The following is a 13,824-nucleotide window of genomic DNA, read 5'->3' as shown; positions in this document are numbered from 1 at the left end:
CAGAAAAAAATTGTAGACCTCCACAAGTCTGGTTCATCCTTGGGAGCAATTTCCAAATGCCTGAAGTTACCACATTCATCTGTACAAACAATAGTACACAAGTATAAACACCATGGGACCACGCAGCCATCATACTGCTCAGGAAGGTTCTGTCTCCTAGAGATGAACATACTTTGGTGCGAAAAGTGCAAATCAATCACAGAACAACAGCAAAGGACCTTGTGAAGATGCTGGAGGAAACGGGTACAAAAGTATCTATTAGAGGTGGACCGATTATGATTTTACAATGCCGATACCGATTTATTGGACGACCAAAAAAAGCGGATTCCGATTAATGGGCCAATTTTATACATATATTTGTAAAAATGACAATTACAACAATACTGAATGAACAATAAACACTTTTATTTTACCTTAATATAATACATCAATAAAACCAATTTAGTCATAAATAAATAAATAATGAAACATGTTAAATTTGGTTTAAATAATGCAAAAACAAAGTGTTGGAGAAGAAAGTAAAAGTGCAATATGTGCCATGTAAACAAGCTAACGTTTAAGTTCCTTGCTCAGAACATGAGAACATATGAAAGCTGGTGGTTCCTTTTAACATGAGTCTTCAATATTCCCATGTAAGAAGTTTTATGTTGTAGTTATTATATGACCATTTCTCTCTATACCATTTGTATTACATATACCTTTGACTATTGGATGTTCTAATAGGTACTTTAGCCGAATCTCGGAAGTTGATAGGCTTGAAGTCATAAACAGCGCAATGCTTGAAGCATTGCGAAGAGCTGCTGGCAAACGCAGGACAGTGTGTTTGAATGAATGCTTACGAGCCTGCTGCTGCCTACCACCACTCAGACTGCTCTATCAAATCATAGACTTAATTATAACATAATAACACACAGAAATATGAGCCTTAGGTCATTAATATGGTCAAATCCGGAAACTATAATTTTGAAAACAAGATGTTTATTTTTTCAGTGAAATATGGAACCGTTCCGTATTTTATCTAACGGGTGGCATCCATAAGTCTAAATATTGCTGTTACATTGCACAACCTTCAATGTTATGTCATAATTACGTAAATTCTGGGAAATTAGTTCGCAAAAAGCCAGGCGGCCCAAACTGTTGCATATACCCTGACTCTTGCAATGAACGCAATAGAAGTGACACAATTTCCCTAGTTTAATATTTCCTACTAACATGAATTTATTTTAACTAAATATGCAGGTTTAAAAAATATACTTCTGTGTATTGATTTTAAGAAAGGCATTGATGTTTATGGTTAGGTACATTCGTGCAACGATTGTGTTTCTTTTGCAAATGTGCTTTTGTTAAATCATCCCGTTTGGTGAAGTTGGCTGTCTTTGTTTGGAAGAAATGGTCTTCACACAGTTCGCAATGAGCCAGGTGGCCCAAAATGCTGCATATATCCTGACTCTGTTGCACAGAACGCAAGAAAAGTGACACAATTTCCCTATTTAAAAGAAATTCATGTTAGCAGGCAATATTAACTAAATATGCACTTGTGTATTGATTTTAAGAAAGGCATTGATGTTTATGGTTACGACAGTGCTTTTTTCGCGAATGCGCTTGTTAAATCACCCATTTGGCAAAGAAGGCTGTGATTCAATGATAAATTAACAGGCACCGCATCGATTATATGCAACGCAGGACAAGCTAGATAAACTAGTAATATCATCAACCATGTGTAGTTAACTAGTGATTATGTTAAGATTGATTGTTTTTAATAAGATACATTTAATGCACTTTACCTTGGCTCCTTTTTGCTCTCGCACAACAGGTTGTCAGCCTGCCATGCAGTCTCCTCGTGGAGTGCAATGTAATCGGCCATGATCGGTGTCCAAAAATGCCGATTACCGATTATGAAAACTTGTAATCGGCCATTCCGATTAATCGGTCGACGTCTAGCATCTATATCCACAGTAAAACAAGTCCTATATCTACATAACCTGAAAGGCCGCTCTGCAAGGAAGAAGCCACTGCTCCAAAACCTCCATAAAAAAGACAGATTACGGTTTGCAACTGCACATAGGGACAAAGATCGAACTTTTTGGAGAAATGTCCTCTGTTCTGATGAAACAAAAATATAATTATTTGGCCAGATTGACCATCGTTATGTTTGGAGGAAAAAGGGGGACGCTTGCAAGCCGAAGAACCCCATCCCAACCATGAAGCACAGGGGTGGCAGCATCATTTTGTGTGGGGGCTTTGCTACAGGATGGACTGGTGCGCTTCACAAAATAGATGGCATCATGAGGTAAGAAAATTATGTGGATATATTGAAGCAACATCTCAAGGCATCAGGAAGTTAAAGCTTGGTCGCAAATGGGTCTTCCAAATGGACAATGACCCCAAAGTTGTGGCAAAATGGCATTGGAGTGGCCATCACAAAGCCCTGACCTCAATCATATAGAAAACTTGTGGGCAGAACAGAAAAAGTATGTGCTAACAAGGAGGCCTACAAACCTGACTCTGTTGCACCAGCTCTGTCAGGAGGAATGGGCCAAAATTCACCCAACTTATTGTGGGAAGCTTGTGGAAGGCTATCTGAAACGTTTGACCCAAGTTAAACAATTTAATGGCAATGCTACCCAATACTAATTGAGTGTATGTAAACTTCTGACCCACTGGGAATGTGATGAAAGAAATAAAAGCTGAAATAAATTATTCTCTACTATTATTCTGACATTTCACATTCTTAAAATAAAGTGGTGATCCTAACTGACCTAAGACAGGATTTTTACTAGGATTAAATGTCAGGAATTTTGAAACTGAGGTTAAATGTATTTGGCTAAGGTGTATGTAAACTTCCGACTTCAACTGTATATTTAATCAAATTTTGAATTCAGGCTGTAACGCAACAAAATGTGGAATAAGTCAAGGGGAATGAAAACTTTCTGAAGGCACTACTGTATATAAGTGACCTTTGAACTGTACAACTGACCCTGGGTCATGGGATCCTACAGAACATTCTCTATACATGACCATTCATGGGCAGAGCTTCCAGAACAATTGATGATGGACAGACAGTCGGGTGGATTCATGGATATAGAGAGATGGATCGAAACCTCATTATAGACAGATGGACAGAAAGGCAGACCAAAACCTCAGAGGTGCCGAATTAATGGCATTGTAGTTTATTTTTACAGACAAAGAATGTGAATGTCCTGGTGACCTCTGACCTCAGCTTGCTCTTCTTTCAGACATGACTTTCCACTCAGACCTTTCACACCCTAGTACTGTGTCCCTTCCTACATGTCTGCTATTGCTATCATGTACTTTGTTTTTTTTTCTTTGTATTTTATCGGTCGAGTACTTGTAAAAAGTGTATATATTTGTTTTCTTACAGTAATTGCTTTAGAAATAACAAATGTTTGGTATGTCTTTTACATGGAAAATATCTAACCAGGAAAAAACACTAAATGGTCTTACTGCTAGCTAATATAAATCAATTGAAATGTCTAGATAATAAATGTTCTTTTTATTCTAACAAACGTATTTTCTCTGGCTTCCAAAATGAATTGTGACATTCTTGTTCTTGGGCATGGTCTTTAATCCAAGAAGGCCTATATTCAAAGACTACATGGGTTAACTTGTATGTAGAGACTAATCAGATATGGGTGAGAATGTCAAATGGCACTCATTGCTATAATGCTCCATCATAATCACAATGCTCCATCATAATCTTGATTTTCATCTTAAAGCTCATCAATGGCAGACGTGTTGAGGTTAACGTTGAGAACATAGACGTCTGAATGGTTCCTCTGGGAGGTTCATTAGCTGAGCACAGCAGAGCAGGCGGTTACAAGTGTTGAGCAGGTCCATTCACACAGTCATTGTGGGTTAATGCTAACGCAATTATCATTAACGAGGTTAATTTGCAGGCTAATGACCATTAGAGGAGGGCTTCCAGGGGGAAGTGGAGGAGGTGCTACTGAATAATGAGCTGCTCTTCAGAGAGCAATGAAACTGGCTACATCTGCAATTGGAGACTATGTGCAGTTGCGTCAACATTTATTTGTCATCTGCACAGGATACAGCAAAGTGTACACAGTACAATTAAATGCTTGTGTGCATGTTTGTGCGTGCAGGACTGTGGAGCACTGCTTAGTGCTCTTGACTATGGGCCTTTGTGCTAGTGTTGCATGGTATACTGACATTTTTAGATGAAAAAACAAATAACACTTCGGTATAATTATTTTTAAACATTCGTTAGGCTACTTCTGTCAAATGTCTCACATGATTGAGAGGATCAACTCTCTCAGTGCAGCCCCTTTTATAGTGAGAAGAGCAAAGTGCCAGGTCCACTTATTTTGGGGCCGGCAAGTAGCCTTGTGGTTAGAGCGTTGGTTTACAAACCTATTCATTGACGTCTAAACTGGTTCCAGAGTGGTTTTTACTAAAAATGTTTTTGGTATAACTTGAAGTAGCAGAATGAATAGGGAATGTGTCAAAGCAGCCAGTGAGGATGATATACATGTGGAAGATTTTATCTTCAACCATGCTGGAATGATATGTGGGGTATCTGCACGGATCCAGTACTGAATTACACGGAAGTTGGCAGCCCAATAAGCAAACTGGAAATTAGGTAGGGCCATGCCCCCTAAGGGTTTAGGCCTTTTTAAGGAACACCTTGCGGATCCTTAGATTTAAAAAAATCCAGAAAGTGAGATAATACCATCAAGTTTGCGTAAAAAAGATTTGGGAATAAAAATAGGTATACATTTAAAGAGTTAGAAGTTAGGGAGGGTATTCATTTTAACCACATTAATTCAACCAGCTAATTATAGGGGGAGTAGTGAACAATGTCACAAATAATTGAACACACAAAATTCTTAAAACTCTGAGAAGGATAATATGAGCTGATTTGCATTTTAAACTGACATTCTTATTGCTATATCCCACACGTTACTCTGTCTTTCGATTCTCACCCTCTCACTCTCACACACGCTGGCTTGACATCTGAATGCTCAGCTATGACAAGCCAACTGTCATTTACTCTTAAGGTGCTGACCAGTTGCACCCTCTATAACCACTGTTTTATATTATTTGACCCTGCTGGGTTTGAACAGCTTAAAAAATGATCTAGCCTTTATGGCCATGTACTCTTATAATCTCCAACCTGTTCGGATTTAAGTTTTAACTTTAGTATGACTGACACCTTTAGAGAGGGGTCTAATACTTTAATAATTTCTGCCCTCCGATTTCATATTCATTATATAAATAGGCCAAACCGCAACATTGTCGGCTAAAACTATTTAATTCATGAATGCATTTGAACGTTTTTAATATTATGATAGTGATCTGTTATCCATCGATTTTATTATTAACCCTGCATTTTTATTATATAAAAGCCCTTTAGATATTTTGTTTTTTCTCAAGCTTAGCAAGCTGTGAATTCTGCAAACAAGCCAAACTAAGAAATACATTTTGTTGGTTGCCATGGTGAATAATCCATTCTTACTCATTTGCTAGAGAACCAGTTTGGATTTAAGTATAACTTTTGTAGGACTGATGCCTTTAGTGAGAGGTCTAATGCTTTAATATTTAATCATTTCTACCCTCTGAATTCATATTCATTATATAAATAGACCCATGTGCACCTTGATATTGGAGACGGAGGTGGGAAGACCTGGTTAACCAGCAACCCAAATCCCCTTTGGAAAGGGGGGATGGAGCCGGTCGGGTGCGACCCAAGCGACATGCAAGGAACCGAGCTTGGGCGAGAGACGAAGCCAACCTTCCGGCCTAGAACTCCGCACCGAGGGAAGGGAGAAGCGGAGAGCGTTGGCCCACTACCCAGTCCTCAGAGTCATAGACACTCCCGCCGTTTACCCGTGCCTCATTGGTCTTTCGCTTGGTGGCCCTCCGATCTGCACTCGTTAGATGGCCCTCCGACCTGCAACTGTTTTCTACGGTTGTATTAACTCAGCAAAAAAAGAAACGTTCCTTTTTCAGGACCCTGTCTTTCAAAGATAATTCGTAGAAATCCAAATAACTTCACAGATCTTCATTGTAAAGGGTTTAAACACTGTTTCCCAAGCTTGTTCAATGAACCATGAGCAATTAATGAACATGCACCTGTGGAACGGTTAAGACACTAACAGCTTGCAGACGGTAGGCAATTAAGGTCACAGTTATGAAAACTTAGGACACTAAAGAGGCCTTTCTACTGCGTGAACGTGCCTTAGGCATGCTGCAAGGAGGCATGAGGACTGCAGATGTGGCCAAGGCAATAAATTGCAATGTCCGTACTGCGAGACGCCTAAGACAGCGCTACAGGGAGACGAGATGGACAGCTGATAGTCCTCGCAGTGGCAGACCACGTGTAACAACACCTGCACAGGATCGGTATATCCGAACATCACACTTGCGGGACAGGAAGGCGGCAACAACAACTGCCCGAGTTACACCAGGAATGCACAATCCCTCCATCAGTGCTCAGACTGTTCACAATAAGCTTAGAGAGGCTGGACTGAGGGCTTGTAGGCCTGTTGTAAGGCAGGTCCTCACCAAACATCACCGGCAACAACGTCGCCTATGGGCACAAACCCACCGTCGCTGGACCAGACAGGACTGGCAAAAAAATGCTTTTCACTGACGAGTCTCAGTTTTGTCTCACCAGTGGTGATGGTTGGATTCGCATTTATCGTCGAAGGAATGAGCGTGACTCCGAGGCCTGTACTCTGGAGCGGGATCGATTTGGAGGTGGAGGCTCCGTCATGGTCTGGGGCGTCACAGCATCATCAGACTGAGCTTGTCATTGCAGGCAATCTCAATGCTGTGCTTTACAGTGAAGACATCCTCCTCCCTCATGTGGTACCCTTCCTGCAGTCTGACATGACCCTCCAGCATGACAATGCCACGAGCCATACTGCTCGTTCTGTGCGTGATTTCCTGCAAGACAGGAATGTCAGTGTTCTGCCATGGCCAGGGAAGAGCCCGGACTCAATCCCATTAACCATGTCTGGGACCTGTTGGATCGGAGGGTGAGGGCTAGGGCCATTCCTCCCAGAAATGTCTGGGATCGTGCAGGTGCCTAGTTGGAAGAGTGGGGTAACATCGCACAGCAAGAACTGGCAAATCTGATGCAGTCCATGAGGAGGAGATGCACTCCAGGTACTTAATGCAGCTGGTGGCCACACCAGATACTGACTGTTACTTTTGATTTTGACAAAATCTTTGTTCAGGGACACATTTTTCCAGAAAATTAACCATGCATGTTCTCTTGTTTTGTACTGTTCTGTAATTTCAACCTAATGATTCGTCTGACAAACAAAGAACTTTGTGTCCTGCAGGCCCAGATCAAAGCCTACTTTTCCAATATTTCTGTCATTCAGGGATATTTATTCCCATAGCATTTCGTTATGGATCCATAATGAAATAAACATCTGCATTTTGAAAGAGTATTTTTATCATTATTTTATTAACGAAGGCATAAAGATGTTGATGAAGAAGCAACATTCACCTTCGGATCCATCCCAGTTGGTATTCTGTGGAACCATGCATTTTTTTTTTGGTGCAGCCCGTTGTCCAGCCCTTTGTCCACTGATCGCCATGGCTGGTTGTCAGCATGGTTGTATACTCTGCAAAAATACATTCTTCCCTTACCCTCCTTGGCAAGAGTCTATTGTCCTGCAAATAGCCTATAATTGGTGAGTGGATGGCTTCTTCTGTATTCCAATGTATTGAATGAATGTATTACTTTTTTTTTTTTTTTCCATAACACTGCCACTTCATGTCATTCAAATGTACTTTTTATTACCGTAATTGCTGGACTATTAAGCGCACCTGAATATAAACCGCACCCACTGAATTATTAAAAAATATGTATTTTGTACATAAATAAGCCGCAAATGTCTATAAGCCGCAGGTGCCTACCGGTACATTGAAACAAATGAACTTTACACAGCCTTTAAATGAAACACGGCTTGTAACAAAAATAAATAGGCTTTAACCAAACACGGCTTGTAACAAAAATTGAAACAGTAGCCTACCAAGAAAGTCATTGGTCACTATCTTCCTCCTCCTGTGCACTGAAACCACTGAAGTCATCTCCTTTGGTGTCGGAGTTGAATAGCCTCAGAATTGCTTCACAATAGGCTTATCATGTTGGATCGTTTTCATTGTCGCTCTCGTCACTTTCATCCGGAGACAAATACCCCGCTGAGCTCATGCTGCCCCTTCAACACGCAGCAGTCCAGCCTTTCGAAACCCGTTGATGATAGTGGATTTTTTGACAATGCTCCACGCTGTCAGGACCCACTTGGCAGACTTGACCATAAGATGCTCTTCGCCTGCGGCCCGTTTTAGTGAAGGATTTCTCCCCACTTGTTATCCAAGCCTCCCACTGAACAAGGAGCGCCACCTTAAATGCACGATTTACACTGATGTCGAGTGGCTGCAAATACTTTGGGCCATCTGCTTTTCTTGTCTTTCTGCACTGAGTCAGTTCCTCACGCTGCTGTTTCCAACGTCTTATCATCGACTCAGGCCAAGCTCAGGCCAAGCTCCCATGCAGCAGCTCTATTTCCTTTTCCAACAGCCAGATTTATATGCATATGCATTTCTCAGTGTCTTTGCCATGATGAGGGTGACAAAATTACTATCGTAATCAGAATGATGGGAAGTTTGAGCGCGCTCGATTTACGTCACATTATGTGACGGTGCTCAGTTTTTTGGCGGCATGAATCTTGTGAAAGCGGGAAAAATCCATAAATTAGCCGCGTCATTGTATAAACCGCGAGGTTCAAAGTGTGGGAATAAAGTAGCGGTTTATAGTCCGGAAATTACGGTATGTTTTATTTAGACTTTATTTTTTAAAACTTTTATCTTAGAATGATGGTCAATCTCCCACACAGCAACTCCAATTCCACATACCAACCCTCAGCTTCCCTCAGCCCATCACATCTATCTCTGCTGGCCACCCACTTCAGGTTTCTACGTAAACACATCTTTCAACTATGCTGTGATGTTTAACGTACAATTTCAATCTATCTAATCGGATAGAATCTACGGATTGCGAGTTGAAGATAAATACTTTTACTAAGAGTATTAGTAATTGACTGACCCGGTCTCTCCAGATCTCCTAACAGTACTATTTCTAGGGCCAATTTTAGACCAATGCTATGCATTTTCCTACATTCCTGAACCTGAGATCAGAAACAGGCTACCTGAGGGCAATACCAAAATGAATGGTCTATTGATTCTGTATCCTCCCAACAAAATCTGCAGAGCTTCGAGGATTTTATGCCCCAAATATTCAACATTTTGTTGGTGGCAAGAATTCTATATAAAAAATTTAGCTGAAAGGCACAGTCTTGAATCTTGTGAAATTGAAAAATCCAGGCATTTATAAATAAATCCAGTCTTAATTTATCAAATGCCTTTTCAAAATCTGCTATAAATACCATTCCTGGCTTCTTAAGTTTCACGATGTTCTATTATTTCTAGTAGTTGTCATATATTGTCTCCAATGTATCATCCTTGTAAAAAACCTGTCTGATCAGAATGAACAACACCTGGTAAAACCCTTTTAATTCTGAGTGCTATGCATTTTGCTAGTATTTTTGCATCACAACATTGAAGTGTAAGGGGCCTCCAGGTTTTTAGATAGACTGAGTCTTTATATTTGCCATCTGGGTCTTGTTTTAATAATAGAGAAATCAGACCTTCCTGCTGAGTACCTGACAGACTACCATTTCTATAGGAGTAGTTAAAACAATCTAACAATGGAGCTTTTAGTATATAAAAAAATACTTGATAAACCTCTAAGATCAAGTATGCCATCAAGCCCTGGGTTTTTTCCAGACTGAAAGGATTTAATAGCCTCAAAGTTCTTCCTCTGTAATTTGGCCTTCGCACTGATCTTTCTGTACATTTTGGTAATTTTCAATTTTTTATATTATTTGGAAACAATTCCTTAATCTTCATTCAGTGGGAAAGGATGAGACGGAAAAGAGAACATCTGCCTAAAATAATTGGTTTCCTCTTTTAAAATATAATTCAGAGAATCATAGATGACGAGTTTTGGCAAATTCTTTTTTTTATTTTTATAATGTTTATTATTTTACAATAAAAAATCAAATAAAAAAGACAGCAATACTAACAATGACATTCATTGTACTGTTGAATGGGATGGCCAATTTAGAGGACAAAACAAAACTTAACTCACACATACACAAAATAAAACAAAATCCTATTAGGTGGTACATGTATAAGAAGACAGCATATAGTCATTACAAGCAGTGTAGTTAAGCCAAAAATAAATATTGAGTGGAGTACAGCACAGAGTAGCAGCAGATCGTCAACCCAGTTATGAAGCGGGACTAGACCATTTATCCAGTATCGGCTACCATATTTTGTAAAACATTGGACTTCTTTTGGAGGTATTGTATTGAATCTTTTCCATATGTATTACATTCCCTAAGTCCCGTAACCACATTTCAAAGGTAGGTACAGTCTCCAGTTTCCAAAATTGCAATATGAGCCATTTGGCTAATAGAGTACAAAGAGAGACAGCTTTCCCTTCGTGGTTATTCCCATCAACTGTACCAAACAGAGCGGTCAATGGGTCTGGGGCTAGAACTCTATCAAAGGCTCTAGATAAGTAATCAAAAATGAGAGCCCAGTAAACATGTAACTTAGGACATATCCAGAATAAGTGGGTCAACGTCCCCTCATCCTGCTTGCACCTCTCATACAGTGGTGAGGTGTCCGGGAATATTTTATGCAGTTTTACTTTTGAGTAATGTAACCGGTGTATCACCTTAAACTGTACAAGGTTGTGTCTGGCATTCACTGAACTGTGGTTTATATTCCTGAGAGCTTCTACCCAGTCCTCATCTGAGATTTCTGACCCAAGTTCTTGTTCCCAAGCCCTTTTAATGGTGTCTGTAGATACCTCTATGTGGGCCTGTAGCACATCATACAGTCTAGAGACTGACCCTTTTGAATGGGGTTTGACAAGGATCAAGCTATCTAATGTAAGACTATTTGGCTTCATGCCATACTGTGGGATATGTGTCCTTACGAAATTCCTGATTTGGAGGTATCTGAAAAAATGTGTTGTTGGCATGTTGAACTTTCCCTGTAATTGTTGAAATGAAGCTAACTGACCATCTATGTATAGATTACCAATTGTTGTGAGCCCCTTCTCCCTCCACTGTGAAAACACCACATCATCCAATGCGGGGTAGAAAGCATGATTCAGGCAAATTGGGCTGTCAATGTATACAGTGGGTATGTTAAGAAAATACCTAATCTGTTTCCAGATCCTAAGCGTATGACAAATGACTGGGTTAGAGTCATAAGTGGTTTTTTTCACATATAATGGGCTATTAACAAGTGCAGGGAGTGATGAACGTTGACAGGAGAGGCCTCAATCAAAAGCCATGCAGGCATATCCTTCTGTCTCATCGCAGGTAAACTTTCCCTCCAGAAAGACACAATGTTCAGATTAGCAGCCCAATAATACAGTTTAAAGTGAGGTAGGCCAAAGCCCCCCTCTATTTTGTACTTGCATAAATGCTTCTTTGAAATTCTGGCTGCCTTGTTATCCCATAAAATGGAGTTACTATTGAATCCAATTTCTTAAAATAGCTTTGTGGTATGAAATTGGGTAGACATTGGAAGAGGTAAAGAAACCTGGGTAGGACAACCATTTTAATAGCGTTTATACGACCAACCAAGGAAAAAGGCAGAGTTTTCCAAAAATCTATATTTTGTTTAAGCTGAAATATTTTCATGTCCCAATTCGCTTTCAATAGCTGATCAAGGTCTCTTGTCACTACAATGCCAAGGCTTGTGAACTTGTCCATCACTGTTCTAATCGGGGTAGATTGCATATCCACAGGCCGCGATATTGGCATCAACTCACTTTTGTGCCAGTTTATCTTGTAGCCACAGAGAAGGAGCCAAATGTGTTTATCAAGTTAAGTAAGGGTGGAATAGAAGTTTTAGGCTTGGACAAAAACAGAAGAACATCGTCTGCATATAGGGAAATTGTGCTGTGTGTCCTTTATTTTAACAGAAGCTATATCGGCACATGCCCGAATGCGAGTAGCAAGGGGTTCCATGGCTATAGCGAAGAGAGCAGGCGAAATAGGGCACCCCTGTCGGCACCCCTTGAACAAGCGGAATGACTGCAACATTTCTTGATTGGTTACCATGGACGCCATTGGGTGTGCATAAATAATTATTATCCAATTAATAAATTCCTTTCCGAACCCGAAGTGCTCCAGAACCGACATCATATACTTCCACTCAATCCGGTCAAACGCCTTCTCTGCATCAAGAGCTATTTACCACTGCCTCAACCTTATGATCGTGATACATTACGTTGAAAAGACGTCTCAAAATGTAGTGTATATGTCGGCCCGGGATAAAACCTGTCTGGTCAGGGTGTATGATGTCAGAAATATATATTTTCAATCGGTTTGCCAATATCTTTGTCAACACCTTGTTTTCTATGGGGAGTAACGACACGGGGCGATAAGACGACATCTCCATGGAATCCCTATCTTTTTTCAAGATCAGTGCTATTGTAGCCTCATACAGTGTTTGCGGGAGTTTGGCATTGTCTTTGGATTGTTTAAACATTCGCAACATAAGTGGAGCTAGACTGGCGCAGTACTTCTTATAGAATTATATTACATATCCATCGGGCCCAGGGGCCTTGCTGTTTGGAAATTGTGCTATCGCTGTGTTAATTTCCTCTAAAGTTATCCCTGCATCGAGTGCAGAAGCTGCCCCCCCTGTCTAGTTTAGGAAGTTCACATTCAGCGAGAAAGCGTTCCATAGTTTGTTGATCAGTAGCATCGCATTTTGATTGGTAAAGCTCTGAGTAAAACTGCGCAAAGCATTTATTAATATCCTGCGGATCTGTTACTATTTTACCCTTTTATTTTGTGAATAGCTCTAGATGCCTGTACATGCCTTAGCTGTCTTGCTAATAATTTGTGGTTTGTCACCCAGTTCAAATTAACTTTGTTGCGTTCTAGCAAGTAAAGTGCCCACCCGTTTCGAAAGGATGGTATTGTATTCATATTTTAACTTTGATGTTCTCAAGGACTGTATACGAGGAATTCGTCCTAAAATTCGTCCTCCTGTTCCCCTAACGCTCTTTCAATTTCTCTCAGCCTAGTATTGGCGCGTTTCTTCCTCTCTGATGTATAAGAAATAACGTAACCTGTAATCACAGCCTTTAGAGATTCCCAAAGGGTGGAGTCGTCAACATCCCCCAACATCCTAACGACACGTTAGTTCCGAGGAAAAAGGCAATCTGCTCCTTCAAATACTGACAAAAAGCCTCATCTTTCAGCAGGTATGCGTCTAAGCGCCACGGTCGCCGACCTGTCGACATTTTGTCGAGTTTCAGCATCATGGACACAGGAGAGTGGTCCGTAATTAGAATAGGGTGATAGGTAACCGATTCAGCTGCTGAAATTAGTTTGGAGTCCAACAAAAAATAATAAATTCTGGAATATGATTTATGAACTGATGAAAAGAAAGAATAATCCCTGTCTGTTGGGTGCGTCAGTCTCCAAATATCGACAATGTTAAAGTTTGTCATCAATGTATTTAGACAGACACTGGCATTTGATTGTTGAAGTGACCTTGATAGCTGTTTATCTAAAATAGGATCTAACGTACAGTTAAAGTCCCCTCCAACAATAACACTTGTATCCGAGATATTTGGTATGTCCTTAAATACCCTTTGAAAAAATAATGGATCATCGAAGTTGGGTCCATATAAATTGACCAAGGTTACTTACTGGTTTCGAATTCAGT

Source organism: Oncorhynchus clarkii, chromosome 30 (genome assembly GCF_045791955.1).
Source record: "Oncorhynchus clarkii lewisi isolate Uvic-CL-2024 chromosome 30, UVic_Ocla_1.0, whole genome shotgun sequence".
Classification (NCBI taxonomy): Eukaryota; Metazoa; Chordata; class Actinopteri; order Salmoniformes; family Salmonidae; genus Oncorhynchus; species Oncorhynchus clarkii.
This window is presented reverse-complemented; position numbering follows the sequence as displayed.